This window comes from Schistocerca nitens, chromosome 3 (genome assembly GCF_023898315.1).
Source record: "Schistocerca nitens isolate TAMUIC-IGC-003100 chromosome 3, iqSchNite1.1, whole genome shotgun sequence".
In the NCBI taxonomy this organism is placed as follows: Eukaryota; Metazoa; Arthropoda; class Insecta; order Orthoptera; family Acrididae; genus Schistocerca; species Schistocerca nitens.
In genome coordinates this window covers 724,780,741-724,800,911 of record NC_064616.1, presented here as the reverse complement: position 1 = coordinate 724,800,911, position 20,171 = coordinate 724,780,741, and positions in this window count along the sequence as shown.

The window sequence follows — 20,171 nt, the reverse complement described above, 5'->3', positions numbered from 1 at the left end:
TTCCAATTTAAGTTATTCGTAATTGTAATCCCTGAGTATTTAATTGAGTATGAAGCCTTTAGATTTGAGTGATCGTACGTGTAACCAAAATTTAGCCAATTCCTTTTAGTACTCATACGGATGATTTCACATTTTTCATTATTTAGATTCAACTGCCACTTTTCGCACCGTACGGATATCTTCTCTCAATCATTTTGCAATTGGTTTTGATCATCTGATAACTTAACAAGACGATAAATGACAGAATCACCTCCAAACAATATAAGACGGCTGCTCAGATTGTTTCCTAAATCGTTTCTATAGATCAGGTGGCAGGGGTAAAATACAGGGAGCGAAAGGCTATTTACAATTTGTACAGAAACCAGATGGCAGTTATAAGAGTCGAGGGACATGAAAGGGAAGCAGTGCTTGGGAAGGGAGTGAGACAGGGTTGTAGCCTCTCCCCGATGTTATTCAATCTTTATATTGAGCAAGCAGTAAAGGAAACAAAAGAAAAGTTCGGAGTAGGTATTAAAGTCCATGGAGAAGAAATAAAAACTTCGAGGTTGGCCGATGACATTGTAATTCTGTCAGAGACAGCAAAGGACTTGGAAGAGCAGTTGAACGGAATGGACAGTGTCTTGAAAGGAGGATATAAGATGAACATCAACAAAAGCAAAACGAGGATAATGGAATGTAGTCGAATTAAGTCGGGTGATGCTGAGGGAATTAGATTAGGAAATGAGACACTTAAAGTAGTAAAGGAGTTTTGCTATTTAGGGAGCAAAATAACTGATGATGGTCGAAGTAGAGAGGATATAAAATGTAGACTGGCAATGGCAAGGAAATCGTTTCTGAAGAAGAGAAATTTGTTAACATCGAGTATAGATTTAAGTGTCAGGAAGACGTTTCTGAAAGTATTTGTATGAAGTGTAGCCATGTATGGAAGTGAAACATGGACGATAAATAGTTTAGACAAGAAGAGAATAGAAGCTTTAGAAATGTGGTGCTACAGAAGAATGCTGAAGATTAGATGGGTAGATCACATAACTAATGAGGAGGTATTGATTTGAATTGGGGAGAAGAGGAGTTTGTGGCACCACTTGACATGAAGAAGTGACCAGTTGGTAGGACATGTTCTGAGGCATCAAGGGATCACAAATTTAGCATTGGAGGGCAGCGTGGAGGGTAAAAATCGTAGAGGGAGACCAAGAGATGAATACACTAAGCTGATTCAGAAGGATGTAGGTTGCAGTAGGTACTGGGAGATGAAGAAGCTTGCACAGGATTGAGTAGCATGGAGAGCTGCATCAAACCAGTCTCAGGACTGAAGACAACAACAACAACAACAACAAATCAGGAAAAGAAGAGGGCGTATGACACTTCCTTGGGGAACGCCAGATATTACTTCTGTTTTACTCGATGAGTTTCTGTCAGTTACTACAAATTGTGACCTTTCTGACAGGAAATCAGAAATGAGATACTGTGCGGCTATGTGTCTTTGTTACAGGCATTGTTTTAGATTTTACTACATATAAGAAGAATTGCCATTCAGTGCAACAAGTGGATAGTTTGTCCCAATGTCTCTGCAGTTCCTTACGATTATCGAACGATAGTACTTCCATACACACACGGCATCGTTGAATTGTATAGTGCAGCTGATTCTATCTTATAAATCATTTTTGTATAGTGAGAGCATCAGAGATCCTATTACGTTTCCTTGTCGCGAAACTGATGTCACTTTCGTTTCTGTAGACCATTCTTCGTCCGGTATAACATTAAATATTCTTATGTCCAACAATATATTTGCAAATGCTCAAACTATTGTTAGTAGTTGAAGATGTGATACAGTGTCGAACGCCTTTCAGGAATCTAGGAAAACAGAACCTACCTGTTCACCTACATCTATTGTTTACAAAATGGTTCAAATGTGAGGCAGCGAAAATCCGTGACCCCGCCGGGAATCGAACCCGGGCGTGGGAAGCGAGAACGCTACCGCACGACCATGAGATGCGGGCACAAAATGGTTCAAATGGCTCTGAGCACTATGGGACTTAACATGTGAGGTCATCAGTCCCCTAGAACTTAGAACTACTTAAACCTAACTAACCTAAGGACATCACACACATCCATGCCCGAGGCAGGATTCGAACCTGCGACCGTAGCGGTCACGCGGTTCCAGACTGAAGCGCCTAGTACCGCACGGCCACACCGACCGGCTATTGTTTACAAGATGTCACGTATGAGCAAAGCAAGGTCATGTTACATAAGTGTTTTTTCCTGACTCCATAATGGTGATTTAAGATAATTAAGAAAGAGTTTAATAAATTGAAGCTCTGAGTGGTTGGATAAATGGAAGGGAAAAAAAGAGAGAACATCGTTAGTACAGCAGTGGTCAGGTCGTACTACAAGGCCACCTGTAGGTCAGAGTTTCTTTCTATGGAAGCATGTGTAAACAGGTACCTGACACCGAACTCGTTATTCTCGTGCCGTGTACGGAATCCGCATATCTCAGTGACACTGTCGTGGATTGCTTATGTGCCAAACGCACACGTGTGTAGGACGGACGTTCGCGAGACAACATCGAGACAGAAACTCGTTGAAGCTGGGAGGAGCAAGGAATTCCCCGTCGACCGTGCTCTGTTAATTGGCGGCCGGCCACGAGTGTCACGGCGAAGCCCGTAGGTGGGCCCGCTCGCGGGAAGGCCGTCGGACCAGTTTGGGCAGCTGAGGTTGCGGCTGCGGGATTCCAGCGGAGGAGTACGTAGAATAGCGCCTTCTCACTCGCCGTGCTCCGCCCGCTCACGCAACTCTTAACTGTCGAGTTTTCTCCACCTCTGGGACGATCTCGCAACAACATTTACAACGATCTCGGTCAACGAAACTAACAGCAAATTAGTTCAGCAGTCTGTGCTATTGCTTTCAGTACCTGAAGTCACGTACACGTTATTTTTTTTCTTTTATTGCATTTCGAGGTGGGGGGGGGGGGGGATGGCGAGCTGGCAGCAGTGTAATAGGCCGCTCTACAGCCTACAGAAATGTTCAAAAACATAATGAGAATAGAAACAAACAATAAAAACAGGTGATAAAACGGTGACATTGTAAAAAAAATACTGTAAAATGGTGGAAAGCTGTGGAATTTAAAATATAAAAACATGGCGTTGACGATGCAGATGAAGTCACACAGTAAGTAGACAGGCAAAATTAAGAAAACACGGCGACAGTCTGGTTTGTGTTCGCATGAGATAAAAAAACACAACTAGTGACAGTATGGTGGCTGTTCACAACACTGACAGGGGATGACCAACACTGAACATTCTCTTTAAACAGCACTATAGAGGCGACACGGTGGCAGATGGGGGCGGGGAGAGGACCCAGACCGATGAGGGGGAAAAAGGGGGGGGGAGGTGAGGAAAAGAAAAAAAAGGAGGGAGCCAATGGAGGGAGAGGACATAGAAAAAAGTGGGGGCAGGGTGGACGCGAGAAGGAATGCGGAAGGCAGTGGAGGGGAAAGCAAAAGGGAGAGAAGGGAATCAGAGAGAGGGTAGGTGGGAAAAAAACAGGATGGAGGGGGGGGGGGGGACAGGACGCCCAGGAAAAGGACAGAGGGAGGGGGGGAGGTGAGGATCACAGTTGATACGAGGGATAAATGGAGGGAGAGAGGGCATCATGTGGGAAGGGGAGTTGATGGAAGCCACCTTGGGAAAGGAGATGAAGCGTGTAGAGTTGGAGGGTGGGGAGGGGGGCACAATGGTGAAGGCGTGGCAGAGGGTGGGGGTTGGAGAGGAGAGGAGCAACCAGAGGATGAGGGGGATCAAGTAGGCGGGAAGTGTGGAGGACGCCGATATGTTTGAGGAAAAGGAGCAGATGGGGGAAAGGAATCAGGTCATAGAGGATCCGCATGGGGGACTGGAGACGTATATGGAAGGCGAGGCGGAGTGCATGGCGCTTGAGGATCTGGAGGGACTTATAGGATTTGAGAGGGGAGGGGTGTACACGATCGCTAGAGCTTCCCTGTAAATGCTTTACAAATATATTTACACCTTTCTTGGAAGTGGGCTTACAGCAGTAAGAAAGGAATCAAGGAGCAGTCACGACGTTTTTCAAAGAGACAGGTATCTATCAGCTACATATGGAATACTTTCTTTACTGCAAAGTTGCGTGAAATTACACGGTCCAGTCACATTAATATGACCAACTATGTTCGACGTCAACGTGCAATAACCGCTCACAGACAGCAGGTGGCAGCACTAGCAGTAGCGAGTAAATAAAGGGTGTCGGGGGAAAGGGTAGAGAAGAGACGCAGAAAACAGTGCAGTCGTCGCCCTAATGCAGAAACGGAGCGATTTATCTGACATTGGCTTTCGAGCCAAGGGTCGAAGCATTTCCCAAAACGGCTAAATCTGTAGATTCTTCGAGTGGCTCCGTGGTTAAAATATACCGTGTATGGCAAAATGGTCGCCGAGGCAATGTGGCGCACCACGGGCCATAGATGTCAGGGGCGAACGAAGGCTGCGGAGATGTGTGCGGGCGATTAGATGGGCAAATGTCGAGCAACTGACGGCTTAGATGAACCAAGGGGCTACCAACAGTGTCTCCTCAATGACCATTTAGCGAACGTTACCACGTATGGGCCTCCACAGCAGGTGACTGGTTCATGCACCTATGGTGGCCGCTGTTCATCAGAGACGAAGACTGGAAATTGCACGCCAACACCGCAGCTCGATGTCGATTGAGTGGCAACAGGTATACTTTCAGGTGAATCACGTTTTATTTTCCATGGGCATGGAACGTCTGAAAGTAAACACCCTGCAACAATCGTCGACGTGTCCAGGCTGGGGGAGAGAGCATTATGGCCTGGGGAATACTTCTATGGTATTCTCTGGGTGATCTCGCCGTTCTGGAAGGCACAACGGGTCAACACAAGTATACATATACCCTTGGTGACCATATTCAGGCTTTTGATAGGTGGTCACATTAATGTGACTGGACAGCGTAAGGTCTGAATGGCTAAAAAGACACTTGATGTCGATCCTGCCCGATTATGGTAGGTTCTGGACATCTAGGAAATGTGGAATGGCAGAGCGACTTGTTGCAGGCTCATTTGACTGGTTCCAGCGTGTTTCAGAAATGCTGAAAAATTTGACTGGATAGGCATTCAAATATAAAGGCCTGATATCTCACTAAAATTCCAAAAATGTACGAAAATCCCTCAGCCTTATTCATATTACCCCGTAGGGACAGGGAAGATAATAACGCATTAAAAAGAAGGAAGATATGGATTTAAAGTCCCGTCGATGGCGAGATTATTAGAAACTAGGGTTGTGCTCTACCAAAACTACGGTTCATTAGTTTTGGTACACTACGTAGTGAATGGTAGGATTGACAAACTGTCAACAAATGGCCACGAAAGCCTTAACAGTTGGTAGGATTACCGGTAGTATTAGTAGATTTAGTAGGGAAAAAGCATAAATGAAAGTGTAAGAGAGAAAATGGGAGCCGACGACTTTCCTTTGTTTTCTGGTTTGTTTGTTTTGCACATAATTAGAACCTCACAGCATTCAATCCATTGTGTATTTTATATCCTTACAGAATATAAATTCATTTTGTAAGTAATAAAAATTAGTTGATTGCGTAACTTCTGCGCTTTAAAGTAATCAACGCAATTACTTTTGACGCAAGTACAGTTTACGTGCACAAACGTAAAAAAAATTATATAATTATATTTGTTTTTTGTACTCAACTGAACGTTCTTCATCTACATCTACATCTACATCTATACTCCACAAGCCACCTGACGGTGTGTGGCGGAGGGTACCTTGAGTACCTCTATCGGTTCTCCCTTCTATTCCAGTCTCGTATTGTTCGTGGAAAGAAAGAATGTCGGTATGCCTCTGTGTGGGCTCTAATCTCTCTGATTTTATCCTCATGGTCTCTCCGCGAGATATACGCAGGAGGGAGCAATATACTGCTTGGCTCCTCGGTGAAGGTATGTTCTCGAAACTTCAACAAAAGCCCGTACCGAGCTACTGAGCGTCTCTCCTGCAGAGTCTTCCACTGGAGTTTATCTATCATCTCCGTAACGCTTTCGCGATTACTAAATGATCCTGTAACGAAGCGCGCTGCTCTCCGTTGGATCTTCTCTATCTCTTCTATCAACCCTATCTGGTACGGATCCCACACCAGTGAGCAGTATTCAAGCAGTGGGCGAACAAGCGTACTGTAACTTACTTCCTTTGTTTTCGGATTGCATTTCCCTAGGATTCTTCCATCCTGTTCAATGGCAAGAGTCCCTTGTTATTATTGATAAATACGAAAGCTGTTTGCGAATAACACAAAAAAGGAGAATAACTATGTACAAGAAACATGTACTGTAGCTTACCTGGCCCTTTATATATCCTCACTCAATTGCTAGACGGTTCACCACTTGCAGTTTTTAGGGGAATCTAGTCGGACACTGATCGTATTCGTAAAGAAAGCGACCGTTATGAGGTAACGACCGATAGGTAGCAACACATGCAACGTAAAGGTAACGTGGATACGACTTTAACTGACCAAAGCTACTAGGAAAACTACCATAGTCTACGCTTACTGCGGAAGCCTACGGTAGTTTTACAACTCTATTATAAACAGATCACAATCTTGGATTTATTTATTCTCGTATCAGAAACATACACAGGGTGAACATTAATAAAACCGACAAACTACAGGGACGGTTTCCCGACTGGAAACGGAAGAGAAAAGGTGCTATGAACATGTCTCCGGAAATGGACGGTGTTCGTGCAGCGACAACAAATCGTCCCGAAACAAAGTACAGAGCTACATCGCATCCACATCACAACAGATGTTTAAAGTGACCTCCAAGGGATTGCAGGTGACAGAGATAGTAGTGATTGTCATGCATGATACACAAAATCGTACATTGTCTTACACCTTGTTGGCAGGCCACGTGCATGGAGGTTGTACTAGGGTTCGTCTCAATATCCTGCAGAACCCGACTCTCCAAATCTCGTGTACCCATAATCCACCGCCTCCCTGTACGTTCGTCTGTCACAGTAACGCCCAAAAAGAGCTTGAGATGTTGTGTGATGTGGTTGGTGTCTGCGAGGGTACTTGTTTTGGTGTAGCCGTGCTGCCTTTCGACCGTTTACAGCTGCTTGATCCCTACTTGAATACGGGACCATTCTGCTGCTCACAGCACGTTGCGTCCATCACACAGCCTGCAACACACTAGGCACACACGGCACGTGGTCAGAGGAACTGTCATTCGTCAGCGCCATCTACTGTGGCAACGATGCATTTCCGGACACGTGTTCATAGGACCTATTTTCCTCCGCTTCCAGGCAGGAATCCGTCCCTCCAGTCTGTCGGTTTATTAATGTTCATCCTGTTTATTATACACAATTATGACTGCATTACTTTTCAAACTTCTTGGCAGATTAAAACTGTGTGGCGGGCCGAGACTAGAACTCGGGAGCTTTGCATTCTGTGTACAAGTGATCTACAGACTGACAAGGGAACCTCCCCATCGCACCCCCCTCAGATTTAGTTATAAGTTGGCACAGTGGATAGGCCTTGAAAAACTGAACACGGATAAATTGAGAAAGCAGGAAGAAGTTGTGTGGAACTGTGAAAAAATAAGCAAAATATACAAACTGAGTAGTTCGTGGGAAGATAGGCAACATCAAGGAGACTGGCAGCGCAGGAGCGCTGTGGTCTCGTGGTAACGTGAGCAGCTGCGAAACGAAAGGCCCTTGGTTCAAATCTTCCATCGAGTGAAAAGTTTAATTTTTTATTTTCAGTTTATGTGACAAACTCTTATGTTTTCATCACTTTTTTGGGAGTGATTATCATATTCACAAGAAAACCTAAATCGGGCAAGGTAGAAGAATCTTTTTACCCATTCGCCAAGTGTACAAGTTAGGTGGGTCGACAACATATTCCTGTCATGTGACGCACATGCCGTCACCAGTGTCGTACAGAATATATCAGATGTGTTTTCCTGTGGAGGAATCGGTTGACCTATGACCTTGCGATCAAATGTTTTCGGTTCCCATTGGAGTGGCACGTCCTTTCGTCTACTAATCGCACGGTTTTGCGATGCGGTCGCAAAACGCAGACACTAAACTTATTACAGTGAACAGAGACGTCAATGAACGAACGGACAGATAATAACTATGCAAAAATAAAGAAAGTAAAATTTTCAGTCGAGGGAAGACTTGAACCAAGGACCTCTACTTCTGCAGCTGCTCACGCTACCACGGGACCACGGCGCTCCTGAGCTTACATTGTCCATGATGTTGCCTATGTGGCCCATGGACTACTCAGTTTGTATATTTTGCTTATTTTTTCACAGTTCCACACAACTTCTTCCTGTTTTCTCAATTGATCTGTGTTCAGTTTATCAAGGCCTATCCACTGTACCAACTTATAACTAAATCTGAGGGGGGTGCGATGGAGAGGTTCCCTTGTGAGATATCGAAGCACAACTCACGACTCATTCTCATAACTTTACTTCCGCCGGTACCTCATCTCCTACCTCGCCCAAAACTTTCCCACTGCCAATGCATTTTCTGTTCCTTGATGAAGTTTATCTTCTGTACAGGAGGCTGCAAAGAGTCGCGATTGAAGCATACAACGAACAGTCTGATCTTCTCCACAGTCATACCGAAAATCATCTTGATCAATGTAGTTCCATCTTGTCAAATTAACATTTGACCTGCCAACTCCAGATCTTAGTCTATTCAGGGAATTCCAAGCCGATCATTTCTCATCATAGCCAGGAGGTAGAGTTTCTGACACTCTTTTACCAGACAGGAGGATGGTAGTTCGTAGTCCTCCATAGCTGCAACATAGCTTTTTCAGAGGTGTTTCTAGGTGCCGTCCATGTATCCTTAACTTCAGTCGTTGCTGGTGCAGTTCGTGCTCATACAGAGGATGCGATCTCTCCTGCTCGACGTTCTTTCCCTCCTCATTCGAGGCTATTTCTCTATGAACAGGAGGTGGTGATATTCTTGTGAGCTGGAAAAGCCATACGACTGGGATGGATTTCAAGCAAACCGTTATGATTTTACAGGTGCTGAATTGTAGCAAACATGACACGCATAATCTGACGCAGAATAGCATAGTGCCATTGCTGAGGTTCGCGGTGTTTCAGGTTGAGTACTTCTCTGTGACCTGGCCAGTATCTGTAGAAGATTGTTCCTGGTCGAAATTTTTGACCTGGAGTTCATGCAGTGCCTCTTGGATAAAACTGGAGAAGCATCGGTCGTGCCCTTTTGAAAGGAAATATCCAAATAATTAAATTAACGAAAATCGAAATCAGGATGTCCGGAGGAGGATCTGAACCCTGACCCTCCCGAAGTGCCTTAACACTAGAACGGCGGATTTCCTGACATTCTTAAAACGGCGGAAAGGGGTAATTTTGACATCACATAAAATATTTTCATATTTGACTTAAATGAGTACTTTTTTTAGTGTTTGTTAATCCATACTTTATTTCTAGTAATCACAACACTTATTTACAATTATAAATAATTACTAATTTATTTGAACAACACTATCATACAAATTTGTTGTTGCTACTGCTAACAAATTTCTTAACTATATATTTTAATTTATTAACTACTGATACAACTTTCTAGACACATTTAGTATATTTGGTCCATTTTACTCTCACATGTGTTTCACAAACAGCTCTGTATTACTTTTCACTCGCGTCATTTGAAGGTGCTAGACGCACTTAGCACAGGTGATTTCTGATTTACGCGCACATTTTCAGCACACGGATTTGTTGCACTTTACACAGTTTTCGCTGGTCTTGTTGCCCTTGCAGAGCCTGATTTGGCACTTCCTCCGCTTTCTAAGTGATTTCAGTCCCATATCCTCTTCCTTTTCCTGATGTTCTTGCTCTTTCGTTCCCATGAGTTCATTTGTCAGTTGAAGTATGAACTTCTTCCTTTCCATTTTCTTGTTAGTTACTATGTTATAGATGAACCATGTATTTATTACCGTCATGTCCAGTATGTTCTAAAAGACATGCATTGGCCATCTCCTACATGCAACCTTCGTAGTATATTTACGGGTCATTTGATCAACCACATCCACCCCGTACTTTGTTGCATTGTAGAACGTTACAGTTTCAGGTTTTTTCTTTCCTTTCTTGCTTATTGCTACTTTTTATTCTGCTTTCCTTGGTTCAAAATGGTTCAAATGGCTCTGAGCACTATGCGACGTAACTTCTGCGGTCATCAGTCGCCTAGAACTTAGAACTAATTAAACCTAACTAACCTAAGGACATCACACACATCCATGACCGAGGCAGGATTCTAACCTGCGACCGTAGCGCTTTCCTTGGTATACAGTCAAGGTGCAGTCTGTGTTGCCATTATTGTGCAGTATTGTGGCTCAAAAATGGCTCTGAGCACTATGGGACTTAATTTCTAAGGTCATCAGTCCCCTAGAACTTACAACTACTTAAACCTAACTAACCTAAGGACATCACACACATCCATGCCTGAGGCAGGATTCGAACCTGCGACCGTAGCTGTCGCGCGGTTCCAGATTGTAGCGCCTTTAACCGCTTGGCCACCCCGGCCGGCTCAGTATTGTAGTGGAGTGTATTTCAGTATTCGGCTTCCTTACTTCATCGGGGATTTCACGGCGGATCTTGTTCATTGTACCAACTAATGAAGTTTTCTTTGAGTTTTTTAGCAAGTTGAAGGGACGTAAAGAAGTAGTCTGTGGTCACATTTCTTCCTTGATTTACAAATTGCTCCATGAGGTGCAGAACAACGTACCCTCCAAGTGGTTGTTTCTCTCTACGCGTGTCCTCTTTGCCGAAGCCTGGGAAAGCATTACACATGGCCGCGCAGGATTAGCTGAGCGGTCTTAGGCGCTGCAGTCATGGACTGTGCGGCTGGTCCCGGCGGAGGTTCGAGTCCTCCCTCGGGCATGGGTGTGTGTGTTTGTCCTTAGGATAATTTAAGTTAAGTAGTGTGTCAGCCTAGGGACTGATGACCTTAGCAGTTAAGTCCCGTAAGATTACACACACATTTGAACATTTTTTGAACATTACACATGTACTTTGTTGTTACATCAACAGCCAACCAGAATTTGAGACCATATTTGTCTGGTTTGTTGGACATGAATTGAGTAAACCTGCATCTTGCTTTGCTTTGTAACAGTAGCTCGTCAATGGTTACATTTTCTCCAGGATGGTAAGCGCGAATACGGCTTTCAATGAAATTTCCCCAAATTTCAGATACAAGAGCGAATTTGTTGGCTGCCAGGCGTTCAGCCCGGGTTGATTTTTCATCAAAATGGAGAAATCTGTCCCTTGGCATGATGTCCTTGATAAAATCATACCCCCAAGAGTGCGACCAGAGATCATCCACAGACATATCTTTTGTGCACAATACACGCCAAACATACATGATGGCTATCAGTTTCTCCCGTTCCTCAAGTGACACAGTCCAGTCATTGTTTTTTAGTACTTTTGGAGCATTTGATTCTGTGTATTTCTTCATTAGACGTAGCATTGCATCATCAAAAATAAGACGGAAGGCGCTGATGGTTCAAATGGCTGTGAGCACTATGGGACTCAACATCTGAGGTCATCAGTCCCCTAGAACTTAGAACTACTTAAACCTAACTAACCTAAGGACATCACACACATCCATGCCCGAGGCAGGATTCGAACCTGTGACCGTGGCGGTCGCGCGGTTCCAGACTGTAGCGCCTAGAACCGCTCGGCCACACCGGCCGGCGAAGGCACTGATGACAGAGCTGTCTACTCGTTGGCAAGTATAAGCAGTGCGACCTCCTCTCTCCTTCAGAACATTCACAGCAGAAAATAAATAATTTCCAAACTCCCGCACGGTTCCATCCCGCACAATCACCTTTGTAGATGCCTCCAACTGTACCTTCTGTGGTGAAAGAGGTGATGATCGACGTATATCAGCATCTGAATCCTCTTCCACTAATCGCCCCTCGTTCACAATGTCTTCACCTTCGCTTTTGTCAGGTACATAATCACCATCTTCATCAGTCAAGTCAATTTCTGATTCAACTTCTGAATTCTCTAAGAGATGTAACACTTCTTCATCAGTAAGTACACGCTGACGATACATGTTCGGAAACGTGTTTCACGGACAAAGACTGCCTGAGTGACGCAACATAAGCTGTGGCTTACTGTAACGAACACGTGCCAAGTTGCAACAATGAGGAGCAACTGCTCTGCGTTACTGATCACTGTTGCCACTGTATTGTTGGATAATTGACTTATATTCAGAAGAGAATTACAGTGGCGTCAAATGACCCCTTCCGGTGTTCTAGGTATATTGAATAAAATGACGAAGAAAATTAAAATATTTTGTAAATGCTAAAACATTTTCAGAGAGAGGAGGAAAAAATTTAAAAATGGTCATATAATTTCATTAACTAAGTAAATAAATTGGATATGACAATGAACGAAAAAATTATGACATTGGCCATTTTGACCCCTTGCGCCGTTCTAGTGTTAACCAACGCGTCGTGTCGCTCAGTAGGATGACACTAATAAAAGCGTTTACATATTTTCCTCACGCTCTGTCCACGAATAGACTGCAAAGGCACTTCAAATCATGGTACAAAAAAAGTATTCAGCTTGCCCCTTCTAATGAATTATGGACTGGAGAACCATTAGCGAGCCAAGAAATAAGATAGTAGGGTCAAAATGGTTCAAATGGCTCTGAGCACTATGGGACTCAACTGCTGAGGTCATTAGTCCCCTAGAACTTAGAACTAGTTAAACCTAACTAACCTAAGGACATCACAAACATCCATGCCCGAGGCAGGATTCGAACCTGCGACCGTAGCGGTCTTGCGGTTCCAGACTGCAGCGCCTTTAACCGCACGGCCACTTCGGCCGGCCTAGTAGGGTCAAAAAGCGCGTTGGGTATACAGGAAGAGATGTTGAAAGGCACCACACATAACAATGGTGACAAAACCTTTTCCTTTTTTCGTAATGTATTTGTGTGTGATCGTTACATCATCACTTTTACAGTGACAAAAAACGTGAGTTCGAGGTTCGCTGCTGTTGTGACTGCACTATCAGAAGCGCTTCCCGCCCAATTCACGAATTAAGCACGATACAGGTTGGTTACTTATCGTGTCTGTTAAGAGCTGTGATTAATTTCACATCGTCTTAGATATCTTTACATGACTCCTTCTGACAATTTCAGAATGGGTCCTACGTCGCCGAATGAGCGTCTACTTTCGATGTCTTTAAGTGGTTCTTGAATTACTTCATTTTTCCTGGTGATAGTTTAGATTATCTGAAAATGTGTAACACTCTGGCAAAAACAAATGATTATTCACGTGGATCTTCTTTGAGGACAGTCTGTGTCTCCAGTTAATCGAAGCTAAACTCGCATCCACAAGTTAAGGGATATTTAAGGTAAACAAAACAACATGAACCACAGCGATAATAGCTATACTGAATGGTGTCCTGACAACATTGTGACATACGAGGTATGTCCTAAAAACGGCCATGCTCGCATTGTAATCCAAGATTCACATCGGCTCCCCATACTCTGATTCAGACCGTTCAAAATGGCTTGTGGTAGCACTTCGTATTACGGGACGAACTGCCTCTGAAGGTCAGCAGTAGTCTGTGATGTTGATGCGATCCTTCGTCCTAGAGCGTTCCGTGTTTCTCCAACTTTGTTTACATTCATAAATCGAATTGGTCGCTGTAACCAGGTGAAGTCCTCAAGCCGCAGACACGTGTCCACCAGCCCTGTGCGACTGGGCACCGTCATCTGTAAGATGGACCAAAAGCCCATACGTACCAGGAAAATATCTAACATGTCATGCAGTATGAAACTCCTGCATAGTGTGGCCAGCAGAGTACCCTTTGGAAACACACGCAGAAGCATAGTGCTTTTTACGTGGCACAGTCCCAGACGAGTTCACTAGCTCCACCATATCGGCCACTTGCAACAATATCAGAAGGGTTGTACCGTCTGTGCCATGGAAGCGCTTGATGAACCAATGATGAGAATTACTTTCTAAGCACACCCGCAATTGATTTGTGAAAAGGACGCTACGCCGCTGGTCTTGGATCCATTTACGATGGGCAAGACACCGCATTCTCCAAACGTAAAGAGCCTTGTGTGGTACGATAGTATCTGACCGTCTGAGTATACTTTCGGAACCGACAATAGAATGTCTGACGTGAGCTGTCACTCAGAGTCTCCTGTGTGGTCCTAACCAGGGCAGGCAGTGTGTTGGTTGGAAGTCTTCGTGGCTTTAGGGCTCGATAACGACGCTGGCTAATAGATATTTCACATGATCGACTTTGCCACTATTGTCATTGAGTTCCTTGCTGGAATGATGTCCACAACAACGGAATAACTCTACGTGAGACATTCGATTCCCAACCCATCTTTCAAAGACTGTCGACAGTTTCTGACTTGCCAATGAGTTGGCCGTGAGTAATCGTTCATATGTATTCACTAAGCCATTCTGTTTCTCTTCGATTTGAATACTGCCTGCTAAACGGGCATAAAACGCAGTCAGGACTACTACACGAGGAGCTCTGTCCACATGGGCTGTCGCAGGCACAATCAGCAGTTTCGTACTGGTATCCCATGTATGTCTCACGTTTCCGTGTTATCATACCACAATTTAGACCATGCCGCCATGATGGAATGTATTATTGTAGATGTTTTGAGCTGTGAACATGAGTGTAGTGCAGATCGCATCCTATCAAATGATTTTGTAGCACAAATCCTACCCGATCAAAAGCTTTTGTAGTACAAATCTCACCAGCTTAAAAGCTTTGTTTAGTGCCTCCTCAACTACGAACTTAGGTATATTCTGAAATATAACACATTAACGCTCACTATAGCTAAGATTATGGTGCTCCATTAAACGACGCTGTGATTTAGTTAATTAACAAGCTGATTTTTGTACTAGGGTTCCAAAATTTGATATTATGAATTTTTACATTTCATAGTGACGTTAAATAATATAGTTGGTTTAATCTAGCGTATTTCCAGTACATATCTCTCTGTGCTACTCAGAACTACTATTTAATTCACATATTTAATTACTTTTAAATATGCTTAAATATACTACAGTTTAGTTTTAAGAACCATCCCAAGTTTGTAATTTTCATATTGTCTTTGTTAGACCCTTGTCTCCTTTCCCTGTTTTGGCTGTAAAATGAAAAAAAAAAACTTTTCGAGATATACAGTATTTTATTGTTCGTAAGACGCAGACAAAACAATTCACAAATGGCGTGTCTATCACGTTTAATAATCTGTGTTACGCCGCCTATTCATTTGAGAGCACATTTTCTTAGCAGATCATGTAATGCGTTAAGACATGCTTTCACGTAGAGGTGCATAGCGGTAAATGTTTTGTAAGTGAAGTGTTCCTTTCAGTACCTACATTACGTAAAACATACATGCTGTGACGGGTCAGAACTCAATTATTCACGAAATTGTAGTGATGGAACCATCATATTCGATATGTAAGTTGGTAGGTTGCGTGATCACTGTTTATTTGCGTTTCTCCTTGCGTCACATCGATGAAGCTTGTTGGGCGTTCATCGACCTGCAACTCTGTGTGATATAGTGATACGCGTATATTAAATCTAGGCCCTAAGTTATGTCGCAATAGAATTCAGTTCGTGTAATCTGCACTGCATCACCAGCGTGGTAATGTAATTAACTGCTCGTGGATCTAGCAGATGCTCTATAGACTTTGTCTAGTTCTTGCAGAAGTTTCCCCACAACATGTGGATAGATGTTAGGAAATCTGTTTCCTTATGAAAAGTGGAGGACGGGCTGCAACCATTACAAATTCTCTGTATTATTTTTCTTGGTGGTATGCTGAGCGCTTTGATTCTGCTATAGTTATCTATTACGGTTTCCACAAAGCAACGCAGTGTGCGAAATAGTCTCGTAGAGCCTTGCACTCTCGTTTGAGTTAGTACAGGGTTGCAAAAGAACGGATTTCAGACTTTCGGCATTACAGAACGCCACTTAATTGGATGTTGAATGTAAAACTGAAACAAGAGCACACGGTTGCGTGAGGTGCGAAGTTACTTAGGTTTTTCTCGCCGAAGTATCCTTTACACATTTGGGTTGAGGCGGTGTTGGAATGTTGGAAAGCTTTTTATGAAATATATCGTCCTTTTCTTGACGACGTACAGTTAGTTTTATGTGTTGTGCAATACAATGACACTTTGTTTATCTTGGAGGAATGTCATGGTAATCTGATAATGTCGTCCACTAGGAAAAAGGACTATTTATCAGATGACTGCTATGTGGATGTGCTGTGACAGTGGAATGTCAGTGGCAGTTTGGTTGAGGATGGCTGTCAGCAAAGAATCTTATGGCGGCTCGACGAATAATGTTCTTGGTCCAATAGTAATAAAAAATAATCTACCAATAAGGAAACTGTCAATCCGTCACATGTAGCTGTCGGTGATACTTGTCTGATAATCAGCTTTTAGGAAGGTATTCGTACCGGATTTCGCCTTAATTTTCTTCAGATTTATAACTGTGACTACTGTGGAATATTCAAAGTGAACGCTTTTAGAGATATGTTCTGCTGTAAGTCTCTCAGACTACTCGTCCAATTTTGGGACTGCTAAGCGCCGCCAGGCCTCTGCAACCGTGATCTCTGTGCATGCTTGAGCAACAGACTTGCAAACCGGTGATGGTACGCTATGCGCCACAGGGAACAGCGACCTCGGCTTAACTGTATGCATCGCAAGAATGGAGCCAAACTCAGCAAAAAGAACCTCAATTTCAAGGTGTGCCGCGTGTTTGTGAGGCGCATGGCTGTTGAGGAGAAAGAGTCGTTCTCGGGCAATCTCTGAGGCAACACCCATCTTGCTTGTTCATCTAAGCAAAAAGAAGGAAGATTAGTGTTTAACGGTATCGTTAGAGACGGCTCGATTGGGTGAAGGATGGTGAAGATAGACCTTGCCATTTCAATAGTGCTATGGGCCCTTCTTGACAACAGAGATTTCAATACCCTCTCTATCCCTCACCCATTCTTGCGATGCATACAGTTAAGCCGAGATCGCTGTTCCCTGTGGCACATAGCGTATCATCACCGGTTTGCAAGTCTGTTGCTCAAGAATGCACAGAGATCACGGTTGCAGAGGCCTGGCGGCGCTTAGTAGCCCCAAAACTGCTTGTTCATCTAAGCAAAAAGAAGGAAGGAAGATTAGTGGAGGATGGTGAAGATAGACCTTGCCATTTCAATAGTGGTTCAAATGGTTCAAATGGCTCTGAGCACTATGGGACTTAACTTCTGTGGTCATCAGTCCCCTAGAACTTAGAACTACTTAAACCTAACTAACCTAAGGACATCACACACATCCATGCCCGAGGCAGGATTCGAACCTGCGACCGTAGCAGTTGCGCGGTTCCGGACTGAAGCGCCTAGAACCGCTCGGCCACCAAAGCCGGCATTTCAATAGTGCTGGCCCTTCTTGACAACAGAGATTTCAATACCCTCTCTATCCCTCACCCAAATTGCACGGTGGAACGTGATCAACAACGTGTGTTCTCGTGACCACTTCCCAATCTGGATTCACCAGTCAGGCTGAGCAGTGCCTGAAAATAACCTCCTCTGACTGGTGCTGCATAAGACTATGTGTATGCTGTGTAGCCAACTTCCTAGGTTAGAATATCGCAACAGCATCCAAAAAAGAGGAGATAATACCTACAAGAAGATCCAACACTCCACACAGCAGCCATCGCACCATCCTCAGGCGAACTACGAAGACAGCGTGACACGTTGTGGAGCGACGAGTACCGCTCAACAGTCAGGGACAGGCGGATGTCTCAGCATAATTTGAAGAGTTGGCCAACTGGAGAGAACCTCGCAACCTAGTGGAGGCGATATGCCGTCGAATTCAACAAGAATTGAACAAGAAGAGACCGTCTCACCAGCTCCTGACCACCATAAACCTATCACTAAGGGTATAGTTATATGAGAGACCCTAAGAAGAATTCTGGTAGACTGGTGTAACGTTGAGTAGAAGTTTCCAGACAAAACTGCGAGGCATTGTCCAGACAGTGACTGACAATTTAGCCAGAGTTACCACAACCACCAACCAGGAACCAGCTCTCTGGGAAAGACTGTGAAGAAAACAGGCCGTGTCCTTCCAAAGGAACAATTCTAGCATTTGTCTTAAGCGATTAAGGGAACCACTGAAAACCTGCATTTGGGTAGCCGGGTGGAGATTTGAAACGCCATCCTCCCGAATGCAACTCCAGTGTTCTACTCACTGCGCCATTATCGCTTGGTATTGTTACAGTATGAACTGACTGTTCAAAATGAGCCCTCGGCTGTTCGTGTTTCCCCCAACTCTTATCTCCAGGATTCGCCTTCCTAACGACTATACTGTGTATAGAGCATAGCTAGGTGCGGATCTGAAGGCAATGGAGCAGAAGAAGTGTCATCAAAGTGAAAAAAAAGTTTTCCCATCTATTTTGTTTCTCTCAGTTCCCAAAAAGCGCGATAACAGGTGTACCCGGCACAGAGAGGAACCCAGAAGATTCAGAACACGCGTAGCCTGTTTCAACGACAGTACAGATGAGAACAATTCAGCTGGGAGAACAATTAAACTGTTGTATGAGTAATGGCTGGCAGTGACGGAAAATAAGCTGTGACTACAGAAGCCCAATGTCCAGTCATGGTACAGGGTGATTCTAAAGTCACTATACATTTCAGTGATATAGTAAGTCACGGTACATTTCAGTGATATAGTAACGGAATATTTGTTTCTTGCAGGTACTACCACAGAATGCTAACCAAAGAAGAACGAATCGCTGTTGTTTCTGCTCGTCTTCGTGGAATGACATATGAACAGGTGCGGACAGGCTTTGCCCGTCGATCCGGAAAACAGGCCCCACCAGGCTTGCTATCAAGACGCTAGTCAATAAATTCCAGCGTACTGATAGTGTTGCAGATGAAAAACGTCCAGGGAGGCCGGCCATAACGCCAGACTCCGTGCAAAGTGCGCAGGATGCGATCACACGTAGCCCTTCCGCATCTACCAGGAGACTTAGTAGGGAGCTTGGTATTCCTCAAACCACTGTATGGAGAGTTCTTCGTTACAAGCTGCACAAACGTGCGTACCATATCCGGGTCGTACATAGGCTTGAAACGGAGGACTACGCAGCCAGACAAGCTGCGTGTTATGACCTGCTACAAGCTGTGGAAAATGATAATTTGATGCAAAATGTCTTGTTCAGTGATGAAGCTACATTTCATTCCTGTGGACATGTGAACAGACACAACTGCAGGATCTGGGCAGACGAGCAACCAAGTGTGCCGCAGGAGTGGCAACGGGATACAGCAAAAGTGAATGTGTGGTTAGGGATAACGAGGTCAACAGTGTACGGGCCCTTCTTCTTCGCAGAACAAACCGTTACTGGAACCACATACCTAGAGATGTTGGAACAGTTTTTGGAGCACCAATTGATATCTGATGGGATTATGGGTACTGTTGTTTTTCAACAGGATGGTGCACCATCCCATTTTGCCCTCGTTGTTCGGAATTATCTAAATCAAGCATTTCCCGGCAGATGGATTGGTCGTGCCTCTCCACGGACGTGGGCACCCCGCTCTCCTGACTTGACACTCTTAGACTTTTCTGCATGGGGGTTTATAAAGTCTAAGGTATACCAGGTGAAGATCCGCAGCACTGATCACTTAACACAGCGGATTCGAGCCGCAGCTGCTGAGATTACACCAGACATGCTTGGGCAGGTTTTTCGGTCTACAGTAGACAGTAGAACGCGGGGGAGGGGGGGGGGGGTGCGCCTAGACATGCAAGGTGGTCACATTGAAATGTACTGAAATTATGTCCTATTGTAACATAAGTTGCAATGCCACTACATATTGGTTAATAAAATTTGTTTAAGTACAAAATGTATACCGACTTTAGAATCACCCTGTCCATCTCATACAGGTGGCTCCGACGGGGTAGAGTTCATAACATGCCTCCGAATTGCACACCGTCCGTTTACTTATGCCTTCATTCTCCAGTGTGAGGACTTTCAATTCGTCGTGTTTGTGGCTTATTTTAGTGTTTTCTCTATCGATTTCTGCTTTCAAATTTAATCTAAGGTTTTCAGAACTGAGAAAAAACACAGTCCAGTCACATTAATGTGACC